This window comes from Plectrocnemia conspersa, unplaced genomic scaffold (genome assembly GCF_051122295.1).
Source record: "Plectrocnemia conspersa isolate PC_06_02 unplaced genomic scaffold, ASM5112229v1 ptg000005l, whole genome shotgun sequence".
In the NCBI taxonomy this organism is placed as follows: Eukaryota; Metazoa; Arthropoda; class Insecta; order Trichoptera; family Polycentropodidae; genus Plectrocnemia; species Plectrocnemia conspersa.
Window position 1 is genome coordinate 25,698,666 of NW_028277169.1, and position 16,795 is coordinate 25,715,460.

The 16,795-nt window shown below is 30.3% G+C and overlaps 1 protein-coding gene and 1 long non-coding RNA gene across 3 annotated transcripts in view; one reads left to right on the forward strand and one right to left on the reverse strand.

Annotated features, from left to right (window-relative positions):
- conu (Rho GTPase-activating protein conundrum) overlaps nucleotides 1-2,402 on the reverse strand; it is a 47,850-nt gene extending 45,448 nt beyond the window's left edge. Inside the window, exon 1 of the mRNA XM_088185445.1 lies at nucleotides 1,972-2,402. The gene's annotated coding sequence lies outside the window, so the exon portion shown is untranslated. The remainder of the gene's footprint in view (nucleotides 1-1,971) is intronic.
- Nucleotides 2,394-14,870, forward strand: LOC148235301 (uncharacterized). 2 transcript variants are annotated; one of them, XR_015809495.1, is made up of 3 exons: nucleotides 2,394-2,518; nucleotides 2,728-2,868; nucleotides 14,598-14,870. It is a non-coding gene; the product is annotated as an uncharacterized LOC148235301 (long non-coding RNA). The 2 variants fall into 2 exon arrangements; XR_015809494.1 differs by having other exon boundaries at nucleotides 2,446-2,571.
- Nucleotides 14,871-16,795: the final 1,925 nt, after the last annotated feature.

Consider the following 16,795-nt stretch of genomic DNA (forward strand, 5'->3'; position numbering starts at 1 on the left):
CTCAAAAAAGGCGACTCTGCACAATTGTTTTGTGTATTATCTTAACTAAATAGGTGCTAAAACAATAAAAATTAATCAATTATATTCAGTTGATAAAATAAAAAGTGTGTGCCGCATATCGTCGTCGTCATTGGACGGCTGATAATATTATTGTTAGGGTACTTGATAGTTGCGAAACGTTTATTTATTATTTAAACGCAAAATTAACCTAAACGAATATTATAATGGTCTAATGTTAATATGTTTAGGTTAAGTTTGGATCTCTAAATATGGTTTTGATTGTTTACATCTAAATGGCTATGAAATAGATCTGAACCCTCAAATGTCACTATTATTAAACATATTTACTCACTATACAGAAAGCCTAGGGCAGGGTTTTCCAAACTTTTTCAGCGACGGAACACTTGGCAAATCCAAAAATTTTGGCGGAACACTTAGCTTATTTTTTAGGCTGGGTAATTCATAATAAAATAAAACATGTTATTAAAGAAATGTTATTAAATTTATTTAATAAACATAAAAATACAAATAAATAAAACTCCTAATGACTGATGATTTTGGGTTCTTAAATAACAATTTTTTTTATATCACGCACAATTTTGGTTAGTTGTATTTTCATATCTGCCGTGGCGTGGAGTCTATTTCTGTATTTTGTTTTTGTTGCAATATACTTAAAAAATCCCACTTCGCATAAATACGTCGTGGAAAACGGAAGTAAACAAACCAGAGATTGTTTTGACACCTTGGGGAACTCTTCAGTCAGAATCGCCCAGAAATCATTTAATGGCTGATATTTTTGTTTCAAATCAGAGTCATTAACTAAATTCTCATAATCCCTTAAGCCCACTGGTTTTACTGTCACAGAAAATGGATTCCGAACCCAGGAATCGTCCTTACTAGTTTTCGGAAAATACTCCGAAAGAGTTATTTTCAAGTAATATAGGTGTTCTAAAAATACTTGTGAAACTTTTTTATCAACTTGAAAATTCAATTCATTTAAACATTCATATCCAAGACAGGAAAACAATCAAAATTATTAGATTCAACCGATAAAATCTGAAATTGTATTTTTTTATCAAAAGATTCAATTTTATCTCTCATATTAAAAATTGTAATATTTTTTTCTTGTAATTATAAGTTAACATCATTTCACTTTGTAAAAATATCTGCCAGATATGCAGATATATCAACCAGGAAGGATTTGTTAAAAAAATTATAAAATGATGTTGCAAATTATTTTGTGCTTTCAAGAAAACTAATAAATTATTTCGAAGTTCATAAAGTCTTAATAGTACTTTTCCTCTGGATAGCCAACTCACTTCAGTAGGTAATAAAAGTGCTTCATGTTCACTACCCATTTCATCGCACAAAATTTTAAATAATTTGGATTGAAGTGGTCTAGATTTTACATAGTTTATCATTTTCACGGCTACTTCATAACATTTTTTAAATTTGTGGAAATTTTTTTAGTCAACAGTGCATGCCTATGCAAAATATAGTGACTGCTAGTGGCATATCTAGTCACATAAATAAAATTCGTATAACAAGCACTAATATCGTGTGATTAATTAACAAAAAAAATATTGTTTAAATAGGATCAAATTTTAAAGTTAAAAAAAACAACACCGACTTATGAAACTTTTCCCTCCAGATTTTATACACATCAATGTTGAATATTTAACACATATTTTAAAGCTTTTTTATCAGATTTATGAACAATTTTTATGTATTAGCAAGACTAACAATTTTTTTAATCTTCTCTAAATTTTTGTGAAATATCTATTAAGGCTCCGCGGAACACCTATTTTGGATCCGCGGAACACCAGTGTTCCGCGGAACATAGTTTGGGAAACCATGGCCTAGGGGTATAAAACTAATAATAATTCTTAAGCATTAAGCCGAACCTAGCATTCATTTTTACTGATCGTAAAAAAAATGGCAACACTGTATTATTAAAAAATATATAATTACCTTTGCGATCGGAATGGTGACTGCAGTGTTATACTCAAACCCTTCGACGCTCGTAGCAAACGGCGCCTACTGCCATTTGCTCGATTCAAACGCACATGATTAACGCACAAGCACAATTATATTTTTCTCCGCGTGTACGTGTGTATGTGTCACAGCTGTGTTTATAAATATTTTCGAAATATTCAAAGTGCGGCACAATTTTTTTCAACACTGGCAATACCGGCGCTTTGGCCGACAGCTATACGAAAAAAAGTTCACTAGGTTTTTTTCTGTTTAGAACGCACTTCTAACGTTGCTTGTTTTTTTGACAGCCGCGCGCGATGACGCCAAAACGCACGTATGACTAAGTTTTTGTTTGTGTGGTTGCGATCAAAATAAACAAATATGGCGGCGGCGCGCTAACCTACCGCCGCAAACGCTCGGAGTCGACTGATGTCGCAGGCGACTCGTGACGCTCAGTACAGAGTCAGGTGTAAAAAACCTGTTGAGCGCGTGCCTAATTATAAATGCGTTGATAGCCGGCCAGCGATTACCAAGCGTATAATTTGTATTTAATATTTTTAATATTAGAAGAAATATTCAAATTTATTTTTCTCAAATGTAAATTAAAAATTTATACATAAACAAAATATATATATTTTTATTTAAAACAACACATATTTTTATTTCAAATTTATACATAAACTTTTGTTTAGGTATAAATTTTAAATACAAAATAATTGTATTAACAAAGACTCTTTAACATGAATGTTCTAGCTCTTCGTAGCAATTATGTTGAGAAGCTGGATAGGTCGTGTAAGAGGAGCGCTGACGTATTGATCGCAATGATGAAGAATAAAGGACGCAATCGCAATTCTCTAACGCAGTGCTATCCCAACTACAAGTAACTACAAACAAGTATGATTTTTATATTACCTTTAAATATGCCATTATATTTATTTAAATGCATGTTTCATAGTATAAATATTTTTTTATAACTTGAATTATATGTCTTTATAAGCAATAATATAAAAAAATGTTTAATAATACTAAACCATATTTACATTCAAACCATATATTAATATAAAAAAAAACAATAAAAAAAGTTTGTAAAAATTAAAATCATATTTGCTAACAGCATCTAATGTATGCTAAAAATAGGCTTGTTCATAATTAGCAATATTATCAAGTTGTGGATCGATTGTTGACAGTTCTACATCAAAAGGGAATCAATATAAATACAGTTTTCATACTTTTTTCTTACAAATAATCATAGACAAAAATAATAGTTTTACTGAAGTAAATTAAAAGATCGAAAAGAGTACTTTCAATGTAATTTCTGTAAGGTTAGGATTTTTCATTGACGATTAGAAAATTCATTTAATAGATCAATGTGTAATGCCAGTGTATTAAGTAACCAGATGCAGATTTAAAAAAAATAAACAAAACCTAAAGTTTCGCTGACTACTTTAATAATCCAAATAAAAACAAGAATACCTAAATTCCACTTATATTTTTTTGTATAATATAAAAGGTTTCGTTGTGCGGCTAAATGCATTATTGTGTAAAGTTAAAAGTTATTTTCGATTAGGATTAGAAATTTCAATAGATTGGAATAATTATCCATAACATATCGATGACCCTAAATGTAAATTGGCGGACTCCATTTGATTGTGATACTTTGTTTACAAAAATCATAAAAAAACGTCGCTAAAATATTTCAAATATATTGTCACCGAAAGTTTCACTGCAAAGTGTTAATAACTAGACAAATATAAAATATCTTATTATTAATTTATTTCTATGAAATATAGTAACTATACCGACAATTATGAAAGGAATTTATAGTTAAAGCCATCGATATTCTTTAAGTGGTCGTAACATTTGCCATAATAGGATATTTAGATTTAATTTCTGCTGCAGAATAGAATTTTACCATTAAGTAATTACGCTATAATTAAAAATAACGATTTGAGCTGCAAGAGTTATTACTTTAATTAAAATACATTATTATTAATTCACAATTATATTAAAAAAGCTTTGCAATTGCAAGATATTGATTATCTATTTCAAGTATGTTATTTAAGACGTAAAAGCTTTTAATATTACAGCTATATAATATTTATAGTGCATTTGATATGTATATGAACTACATAACTCGATTTTAATTAATTCATTATATTGTGATGATCGTTTGAAATTATATTTATTTTTATTGTAAATCATCCGCTACATGACGTTAACCCAATGCGTTACAAAGGGCTAAACATAATTAATACCTACATGTAAGTAGTGAGACAACAGACTATGAACAGCCAGTAAATTAGTCACATCTGTTTTATTAATTATAAACTTTAATTAAAGCATGGATGACCTAACTAAACTTTATTTTAATCATTCGTAGGATTACAAAAATGTTGGTTATCTTAATCTGCAATGATCGATGAAAATTATATAAAAATTAATAATTATCTTCTAGACATTATTGAAATTGAAAAACACTAGGATTCGAATATCTGAAAGACCCAGATCTTCCAGGTATTAGTTACTGATTATACCACTGATCTATTGAGCTCGTTATAATTAAAATAATCATTCATTTCGATCTATCTGAAACAATATGATTTAAACTCAGTTTTACCAAAAATTATCTATAATAATGAGCAAGCAAATTAAATTTTTTTGTAAACTTTACTGTGTATTATAATTGCTCAATTTTAATTTATTGCATTTAAGAATTTAAGAAAAAAAAGAGCAGAGAAAAATAATGTTTATGTAACCCGTTATTTTAAAGCAAGTCAATATATATTTTTCACTTGACAGTTTATTCCTAAAATAGGATTTATATAACTTCTCGAATAAGATTACACAAGCATACCTCTCTTCAAAAATTTACTTTCTTCGATATTTTCACGTCCATTTGTTGTTTATTTTGGTACCTAAAATTTTGTTTAAGTGTTTATTTTGTCGAAAGCAGTCCATTAAAATATAACATAGCGCAAATACAACATGGTCAAGTAAATTAGAAAGTTTGTGATATTTACAATTTTAAAACAAACAACTTTACCAAAAATATCAAGGATATTCATATTCACCTTTACATTAACGTATCTAAAAAATAAATACATTAACATTAATGATTAAGAGTTTTTCTTGAGAAAATATTACAAGGAAGTATGGCATTAGAAAAATAATAAAATTAAAATTGTCAGTAGTTTGATAAGTGATTCAATTGTGTAATTGTTTGCTGATTCTATATAGTGCTATTACAAAATATTTTATATAAATATGCAAAAATATTGTACATATTAAAATAAATATTCATTGTTTTATTGATGCATGTACTACGTAAGAATTTCTTTTAACAAGTTTTGTAATTTTTGTTATGTCGTAATGCTTGTATGTTTGTATATATTTCATAATATATAGAAATCGCTCAACTGATAACGCTGCACTTTTATAATAATAAAAAATCCGACATGTTTTCATTTAATTTAATACACATAATGAAAAGGTTATTGGCCCCATATATACTTAGATATATAATACAACATATATAAATAAACCTTACTATCTATCTAGTTGATAATCTGACTTTATGCACTTCAAAACTAATTTCACATTATTATTTATTACGACGTATTTTTATGACGTTAACAAAAAAATGGTAAGGGATTTTTTTTAAATCTGTAAAAAAAAGTTCATTTATGTATTTATTTACTTCATGATAAATAAACAGTTTTTTGTACACAGCTTTATATTCTAATATCTTAATCATAGACGTTATTGTTTTGTGAAATATTAATAATTCATCTTAACTACGAGAGAAGTATTAATCTCATTTGTCATAAAGAAACTGTCTTTTTGATCTATAATATTATTTGTTACGGCTAGAGCACGAATTTCGAATTCCAGTTGCTTGAAGTTAAAAGCAAGTTGTAAGTAATTAATGGGATATTATAAATAAATTGTGGCTACCGTTTGCCAAACAAGATAACAATGTTTCTTAGAACTGAATTTTAAACTATTTTTCAATTTTAACTGAAACCACTTTAAAACTACTTTTAGAACAGATAAGATAATATGATTTTCAAGCCTTTCTAATAAAATAGAAATCAATTTTTTTTCGGAAATCAATTTTTTTTCGGAAATCCCCGAATCTTTGCTATTCACAAAGAATATAAAATATTTAGAGCTACCCTTGGTAATTGATATTGAGTCATCTACTACAACAAATATCATCGCCGGGCTTTCTAGTATTATTAATTTCTTGGATCTCTTTTTGAAGGATATTTTAGTAGGCTAACACTTCAGCAAGCTGCAATTTTCCAAGCATTCTAGCTGCCTCCATCGGAAGCTCAACCGCATATGGCGCATCACAGAGCTTTCTATTATACTTTGCTCGGTCAGGTCCTATTTAAGACTTTCACGCTGCATCCACGGAGCGAGACCCTACATAAAAGATCAACCACGAGTCTGCGCCACTTTTTATCTGTATTTATTGTGTGTGCTATATTTATTAAAATGTGGTCTATTCAATCATAAAAATTGTTTGAATTGTGTCTTTACCAAAGCAACCCAATCTATTTTGCTTAGAATGGTTGTATCGTAATCACATATGCCTTCAAAACTAATTTCGATCCATTGCACTGTTTAAATGGATACAAACTTTTCAATGACACAATAAGGTGTAGCGGCCACACACAAATTACCACGGTTTTTGTCTCAAAACTAGCGTTAATTTACTGTGACCAAAATGATCATCCATCTATAAGGTACAAGTCAATAGCGTAAAAGATTTGTACCACACAGCTCTCGTTATGACTTTTTGTTTTTACTGTAAATATTCTCCGTCATTGAGAGAATATTTCTTTGTTGCGAAACGGTCACGGATTGACCGTTTCGGTCAATCCGTGACCAAAACAAGAAAATCATTCTCCGCTAGAGGATCAAGAGGATCATCCTCCGCTACACTGTCACTGCCACGCCACCTCACCAACTTTTGAGAACCCCCCACGGACATCATCCCTGCGCCAGCTTCTCCTCCACCACTCGGAGAAAACATCTCGCCATTTTTCATCTGTCGCAATTGTAATATAATCTAATAAAACTAACTAGATTCCACCAAGTGTCTTAGTGGCTACGAAGTCACACCCTTAGTTTAAAAAAATACATTATTTTGAGAATCATATATAAAAAAATTATTAATATATGAAGAATAATTGTAGAAAAAGACGTAGAATATATGTATAATTTAGTAGAAGTATTACACGTTTTAAATTTTAACTTATTTTACCCGCACCTTAAAAACAATAAGACTTTTAGAATAAATATATTGAAATTTCTAATAAAAAAGAATTAATATATACTTTTTTTTTATCGATAATCACAAATTAAGTTTTTCTAGTTTTTCCTAATCTCACGGATGAAAATCGTGCTGTCTGATCAAAATAAAATCGAGCTAGGTCGTACATAGCCAATTCATTGATTGCACGACGAATTAATAATTCAGCTTTTTGTTGTATTATTTAGTGTTGACCCAGTTGCAGTTGCATGTATTGAGTTAACGCTTGGTATGTTGCAATGGAAGATTTACAATAAATAAAAAGTCATCTGTTTTATTTAACTTTTTTTTTAAATACAGACTTAAGTGGCTTTAGAAGTCATTCAATGATATTTTAAATATGGTCTGGAGAATTCATTTTAGAACTTCTCATATTTAAGTTTTAAATTAAGTTCATCATCTATAAGTCTTATCGTTTTTATGGTGCGGGTAAAATAAGTTAAAATTTTATATCGTGTAATACTCTTACTAAATTATACATATATTCTCCATTTTTTTCTACAATTATTCTCCACATGTTAATCATTTTTTTATATATGATTCTCAAAATAAGGTATGTAAGGTTTGAGAACCCTAGGGGTGTGACTTCGTAGCGATCCGACACATCTTAGAGTTTTATTGTATTATATTACAATTGCGACAGATGATAAATGCCGAGATGTTTTCTCCGAGCGGTGGTGGAGAAGCTAGCGCAGGGATGATGTCCGTGGGGGGTCTACATATATCGATAATTAAAGTCAGGTGACGAAATATTCAATAATTTTGAATAAAAAAAATGCATTTATTTTTAATAAACTAGACTAAATTAAAGTGCCTTGTAAGTTTAATCAATCATATATTAAAACATATTGAATCTTTTAGGTTCAATACTTTTTACACGACAGCTATGCTTCACGTCAATATTAATATTGGTTTATTGATAAGTTGTGATACTTATTAATGGAAGTGATAGCAGCATTACAAACTATTATTGATTTGTATTGCTGCTGTTACCAAAACAACAACGGAGATATGTACATTTATTTCAGTTGCAACAATCGTATTTTGAAGATTCGCCACACTTAAGGAATACCAAATCAAATGTGTGTTGATCATTTAGTATTCCATTCTTATTTAGACAATGCTAATCGCGTGACTTGTATTGGATCTTTAACGTTTTGACCTTAAAAACCAAAATTCAAACGGACTACTTGGCAGGAATTTTGCAGTACGTAAAAACGCTAATGATATTCGTTTTTAATGTTTATTTAATTGGATGTAATGGGATGATAGCTGTGACTGGTAAAATGTTTCAATGAAACAATTTTTTACTTCGATAGCTTCGAAGCATTCATGAATGGTTTCGATGTACTTTTTATGTTCTTTGAGATTCAGAGGTACTACTGTTTCGTGGTGTGAATTTAAAATAGAACTGAAACGTTAAGTAGGGAGAAGATTGATAGATCCTGTTCTTGAAGATACATTTAGATGGTAGAAGCAAATCCTGCATATTTACCATAATTTTTTAAAACCTTACGATTCCGATTTAATCGTTATTAAACAGCATCATTAACTTCACAACCTACTTTCTCGCGACCAATGTGGTAGGTCATATCACTTTCTTGTCCATTGATTTGCAAATATAAATGTCGTGCTATTGACCTCGGAGTCGAAACGACCAAGTTCACGGATATTATGCGGATAGTACCAGAATCTTATCAGTCGCGATTAATCCATCTGATCGCGATCATGCAATTACTGCAACGCTCGCCATTGCCGTCTATTAGTAATAATCAAAAATTGCAAACATCTTTAATTGATTTATAAATTAGTACACAACAATCCCATCTCAGTGCAATTATGCAACTGCAATTAAAGATGTCATGATTCGCTACGTGTGTATCATCACTCCAATTTGTGTGGTCGTTAAATTATGGCGTGCGAATCTTTCATATATGTATATATGTACGAGTTCACGCGAATGGTTAGCCTATATCGTGGGCGTTCGATTCTCCATTATGGTTGCATTGAACTCGGTTGTTTTACGTGCGATCGGTGTCAGTTGTTTAGGTTAGTCGTGTTTATCTGTGTATTGTCAAATCGGGTTATGATACTGATCCATAGTTATAATCGCGAAAGTTGCCGAAGCGATCGTTGCGTCACAACAATAGCGGGTTACCGGTTTGTGGATATATATTTATAAGAGTGTAAGCGATTTCGAGAGGTCGTTAAGAGAACCGTTTAGTTTTGATACGTAATGTATTATCGTGCATGAGTAGTGCTTGAGGTATACGAAACGTCTTTTTGTTTGCTGTATTTATTTGATAAATTATTATTTAAATGAATAGTGTTTGTCTTTTAAATGGCAGAATGGAAATATTTCATCGACTATGAAATATTTATTGAATGAGCATTTTGAAGATGCATGATTCATTGAACATCGTAGATCAATTTAATACAATAAAAATTGTACTACAATAACTTTTGCAGCAATCAATTACTAACCAAACAACGGTAATATTTTATTTTTTTAATACGGTACCATTTTTAATTATTTATTTGTATGTAACATATAAATATATCCTTGGCCATAATTATGGGGCACCTCATAAAATGATGTGTAACTCTTTACAAGTGCATAGTCTTAGCAGGTAGTTTTAGCCGTAGTTTTAAAAACATATATCATTTTTAATTACTCATTTGAGTTTTAAAATGGGATTCCAGGTCTCATTGTTCAGTCTTCAGATTTCAGCCTTTATTTTTTTATTTTAAATTTATTTTAAATATTAAGATTTATTATAAAAAAACGCGATTAATATCAATCTGGCTGAATATATCGAAAATTAAAAAACACATTAATTGTTCACGAAACAAAAAATGTTTTGAAATGTTTCAACAAATGTGGTTCTTACAAATCAAAGCCAAAAACTGGAGGAAAACAAAAGAGCAAATCTTGGTTCTTGAGTACCTTAAAAATTATAGAAAAACGTCTTTAAAGCTGGCTGCTAGTCTCTGCAAGCGGATTGCCATCCATTTATTTACAAACTTTGAGAAAAAGGCTCAAAGATGTGGAGCTCAGAGGTTGTAAAGCCCGACACAAACTGTGGCTTTCAGAAATAAATAAAACTCGAAGGTTAGAGTGGGCCTGAAAACACTGAGATTATATATCTGAAGATTGGGCGATCATTTGGTCCGGTGAATCCAACTTTAAGGTTATTTTAAACTAATATTGGTTAATATAAAAAGATATAAAAAAGTTAAATTATTTTAAAATTTTTAAATCACTATTTTTTAAAAAAATCATGCTTTTTTAATTTTTTTTAAAGTGCGACAAAGAGTCGGAAAATAATATATATGTATCTGATTGCGTAGTACCCAAAGTTTAATATCGTGGCGGAAGCGATATGATCTGTGGGCAAGGGTAGGAAACCTGTACACTTGCGAGGGCAGTATGAATAGTGACATTTATATTTCAATCTTGGAATTTACTTTAATTGACACCTGTAATAAAATATTACCAAGCACAGATCAAGCTACCAACCGATTCCAGCAAGACAACGCCATACTTCGCGAAAAAGCAATCTATATATGCACTACACTCTCTGGAAGTTGTTCGAACCGAAGTTACAACTGTCGGACGAGACCTACGACTTCGAGTAAGCGACCACAATGCCGCAAATTTCATATGCCATCCGGACGGCGGTCATGAATGACGTTCGCACGGCGGCTTCTGTCACGTACAGCTGGCATATTTGTGCGCGATCGGAAAATGTGGCAAATAATCGCAATTTTTCAATTGTCATATTATTAAAATTACGCTATTGATAATTATAAAAAATGGTGTGGGCACTCACCAATACAATATCAGTGAAAACTTTTCGGTCGTAAATATTCAATTTTCGCAAAATCTTTATCGGCTTTTTCAAAATGACAAAAGGCATAAAAAAGCTACACCAGAATACGAACACCACATCTGTGACTATCCTAGAATTTGTCGCCATCGATTCTAAATAAGAATTCGTTATGGTGTGACATTTATAGAAACCAATCTAGGAAAATACATAAGGATATTCGAAACGATTTTTTTAACAAAATCAAGTACCACTATTTATTTTTTAATTATTTAATTTTATATGAAAAAAAATATAATAACGATATCTGTTAGAAGAATATACTATCAAAAATTTCAGTACCCTAAAATATTCAAAGATGTCAGTAAGAGTCTGTTGAAGTTCCCGATAAGCATGTGTTATTATAACTTGACCACGTGATCACGATGTAGCGCTCGAAACCCGTGTTAACCATAGGATGCCTACGCGCATATTGAAATTGAACTGAGTAGCTCGTTATATCTCAGTTTGCGAAGCACCATATCATTATCTCTCTCACTCTCTTCACTTAACAAGCGAGAGAGCGAAAGGGGAAGTATCTCACCGCTTGCGCTCGAAAGAGCAGCTCCGATTTCGGTCCCTTTGACTCGGAAAAAATGCCGACAATATTCGGAAGCGCTCGAAGCTGGCCAAATCGACTGAATTACCCCCACTTTACCTCCCGTTTTTGGTAACCTCGGACAACTTCCGAGAGATTTTAGAGCGGGCAGAACCGAACTCGATCGAAGTAACCCACTATATTCTCCGTCCTTGGCCATTCTTGGCCCACTTCCGGGGAATGTAGTGCAGGTATAAAACTTGTTAAGCTTTTTGTGGACATTACGAAACGTTTGAAGAAATTTATATTGGAATATTTATAACTGAAGTCTTGTTTTTTTCTAAGTACGATGTTGTTAAGTTATATATAAGTTGGCATGTTATTTTCATTCCTTCAACCTTAAAAATTTTTAGGTATGCAAGATTCTGATAATATTAAATCCGCAGAAAAATTGCAAAACAGATGTTTCTCTTTAAATGGTTGTGTTAAAAAACACGCTTAAATAGGATATTTTTAAATTTTATCTATAAGGGAAATCGCCGAATGGTTAATAATTAAGTTCTCCAGCATTGAGATTAGTTTTTAAAAAGTAAAAGTCATCTTATTACTACAATTAACAATTCTAGTTACGGTTGCAACATCTGTAAGGTCTTTTTCAGACTAAGAAATATATTATTTTTTCGACGAATTTTAGTAGAGAATTTCAATACACAATGTGTATTAATTGTGATGTTAGATATTCAACTAAAACCATATTGAGAGATAGACATGCTCAATGTTTCATTAATTTAATGTGCGTATTTACAAAAATATCTGTTTGAAATAATATTGATTAACTTCAGCTGTGTAAATTTATTTAATCTAAATAAGTTTGTTTTGAATCTTGGGTTGCGAAGTGCAAAACAATTCTTAGACATCAGACATTACACCGTATTATTAATCATTACCTTACACCATTTCGAATATAAGGTAATAATAGTGTTTTATGCATTTTACCATCAGTGGTAATCCTGATATATTATTGAAGCAAGATTAAACTTTTTATGATATAAAAGTTTATGTACAAACTATTAAAGAAGAATTTAAGACTTCTTGATATTTGTGGGTATAAGCAGATGTACATGCCAAATATTAAATTATATAAGTTTACTTCTTCAATTATATAAGTCTAAATAATTACACTTTGGATGAATACAATACCAGAAACCATACAGAAATTTGCCTTATCAAATAAACAAAGATTTAAGGATCACTAGCTAGAAGACCCAGTGGCGGAATTTCAAATTTTTAGTCCGTTCGCAAAAATAAATATCAGCCCGATTCCCCCCTAAAAAACTATTTTTTTTATTAAATATTATGTGTATATTATTTAAGTACTATATATTATTTAAGGAACTAAAATAGCTGTCGGTATCTCACTGTCGTGAGGTACCGAAGCTAGCGAGTGTGCGAATACCGGACCCTTAACTTTTTGGTTTTCATTGTCTTCACTGGCGCTTAAAAGTAAAGTATACCACAACTCTGATATTAAAGCTATTGAAAAATTGTTAATAGATTTGATATACTTTTACAGGCTACATACAATTTATTGGAGATCAACATTAATCAATATATATATAGTAACATTTGTACAATAAAACCTGTTTAAAAATTATGAATTACGAAGCTTAAAAAATTATGAATCAAATTTAAAGAATGGAATTTGCTGTATATAATTTAACAATAAACAGAATGACTTTTAGTTTTGTCTCATTATTTTGATAAATAGCGTTATTATTCTCTAAACGTATGCTTAGATAGCAATAATAAATTACCATTCTGATTCTGAAAAACAAAACGAAAAAAATCACGTTCAAGGCACACGCTTACAATTCTCCTTGGAAATGATTGATGAACAAGAACAATCGCTTTTAATCTCAATGCGTAAAAGAACAGCTAAACTGCTCTCCGTGAGAAAGCAAATTTACTTTTTTTTCCAATCAGAGTTCCGATCGCCTTTGCTTGTGTTTACCACAAACGTTTCTTTTTTTACATCTGATTGTCCGCACCTTTGCTTCCGCCGAGACTTAGATGGCGAAAAGTCGCCTCGGGGCTTCCAAACGCAGATTTAGGTGCTTCGCCGACAGCAGGTTTTGCGGCTCAGCCCCTCTTCTTGAGGCTGACCACCGACACCAAAGTGGCACGACATTCCTCTCGGTTGTTCCGAGACGACCTTTCCATTACCGAACGACTTCGCAGAACCGCGAATGACTACATTTTGCGAGCACCCTGTGGGCGTTTTGACTCAGTCCCGGTGACGCAGATGTTTTGGGTCAACAATGGCCAAAGATGGCACATGAAAACGGATCCAGTTTTTTTCAATTGAGATCGATCGAACCCATATCTGACTTTCATATGCATAAAATACTGATTTAGTAATCTGTTAAAGAAATTTCGATTTTAATGAATGGTAATTGCTTATTAACGGACAATCAAGGATGAATTTTAATCATCTCCAAGAGTTTCCTCCACATATTTAGTTTCTAAGCTTTGAAAACATAATGTATATTACCAAGTTGTATTACCAATTGGGCGACTATCCTTCTATTATAGATCCATATATCACGTGGTGCACTTTTCTCTCGAAAGTGTCAGCTCTTGGAACTGTATGACATCACATGTGAGACCATCAATAAATTCATTGCAATTGCTCATAAGTAGAAACTTTAGTACCTTTTACCAGTGGTATGAAAAACACGGGACCCCCTCGTGGGTCGGAAAGAACGTTTTTAGGTTCGCAAAATTAAAAAAAATATATTTGATATAAAATATTAATGCTTTTTTTTAACAATAATCAAATACTAGTAAAATAGCAAAATTTAATTATAGTATTCAAATTTATATTCATTTTTGTGAGTAGGAGCGGACAACTTCAATAGCAGCCGGATGGAGTGCCAAGCGACGCGACGCAGATCGCGTACTCTCTCAGCCACTGCCATACAATCAACACATAAGGATGACTATTGACGTATCTAAAATATGACTTACTGCTTATGATTTTCAATACTGATTCTAACAAAGAAAAATCATAAATTCTTTGCATGCACATTGAATTCGTATAAATGTTTTTTTTATTAAAGCAATATTTATAGATACCCTAATGCAAAAATAAAACCCCTGTTTCATAAAATTGTGTGTTTTATTTAAACCTATATCAAGTCAAAAGCATAAGCAAAATTAACACAAATTACATTATAATTTTAATACATATTTTAGTTTTATAAAGAATATTTCATATAATTTAATTGTTCCATTTAGAGGTCATATATTTAATTTGCTAAATATTTTTTCATGATCTAAATATGTTGCAAAAGAGTGTAATTTTCACATCAGCACTTTGTGATCTGTTATTTTTAAGAATTTGTAATAATGTTTACTTAAAAGTGGTCATAAAAAAGCTCTTTCTCTTCAATGCATGTCGAATTTTTTGGTGCAAATTATTTTCGCATTTGGTTTATTTTACGATTCAAGAGTCTGCTGTTATTGTTTTCTCTAAGCAATTCAATCTCTTTCAGTGTGCTTTTTTTACCTTTTCTCAAGTGTAAATATCCAAACTCAATTATTTCAAATAATGCTACGTTGTTTATACTATTTGAATACATATGGTATATCTTACATCTATAAATAGACATCAAGAGCTTCTTAACCATTCGGATATTAAATTGTATCAAAATCATATTTTTAACATATAATTGATTATGCTACAGAATATCAAATAAAATATATAAAAATATAAGTTCGAACATCTTTTGAGCATTATTTATTTGATGTTATTACGAACAACTTTATATTGATTAAAAATAAACAACTTCATTTTGTATGTCAGATAACATTAAGTTTCCGCATGTATTGAGAAATAAGTTGTACTTAGATAAATATATTATATAATGCTTGTCTCAATATAAATAAAATAAGTATGGCATCTGTTCAAAGATGGTGTAATAAATCAATAAAACTTAAATATATAGTGATGACTTAAAAAAGATATATTATGTAAAACATGTTTTCCTTCAATGGTAATCTAGCAAAAATAATAATTTTAAAATACTACCTTTACAAAAAATTAGTATTGATTTTATCTATTATTATACTTTAATTTTCTGGCTGTTTCTTAATTTAGATTAATTTGTAAATATAGAATAGCTAAACATTTAGATATATTAAAAAAAGCTCATCACATTTTTTTAATTATAACGTCTGGGCCGCTAATTTAGCGTTGATTTTTAAGTATAAAATAACAGTTATTTAGAAAAACATACTAAATTTAAAGTATAAAGTAAATGGCAGTGAAATACGCATATATTCAGACAAATTTTAATGAGTATAAAAAGTAACAAAACTTTATGTAAATATATGTTTATATTTATAAACTTGTGAATAATTCATATATTTTTTTATTATGCAGCAATTTAACTATAAAAATAGTATCGTAAGCAAATATATTTTGGGGTAAAAATGTCAGTTTGATATCTATTTTTGAAGGTCATATTATCTTATCAAAATAATTGGTTTAACAAATAAATTTCTCTAATAGTCATACATTATTCCATAAATAAATCAATCATACAAATTAAAATTTTATAAACATGGACTTTGATTAGACAATAAATTACAACATATATACAAATGTTTATTTTGTCAAATGAAGCAGTTATACAATGCACAATATTTTTTTTAATTTACGCAATATTTAATCAAACATTCGATATTCAGATTAAAATCTGATTCCTTATTTCATTTTTTTGTATAGTCAACTCTTCTAAGCATCAGCACGCATTTTCTCTTTTACGGTAGTAATTTTAGTACTTAACTATGTGTACTTTTTTTACCGTATGAGAGATATTTGAATTCGAATTGGAGTGTAAAATTGTACATACACGAACAATAAAATCACATTGTACATTCGTGTATTACAATGAAAGGGAATTAGTTCGCTTAAACGGAAGAAAGTACGGAAAAGTCCGAAATTTTCACACGCATTACAAAGAAAAATCAAAGTCTATATTATTTATACGCAATATGAAAATATAATTGTCACAATTAGAGCAAAAAAAA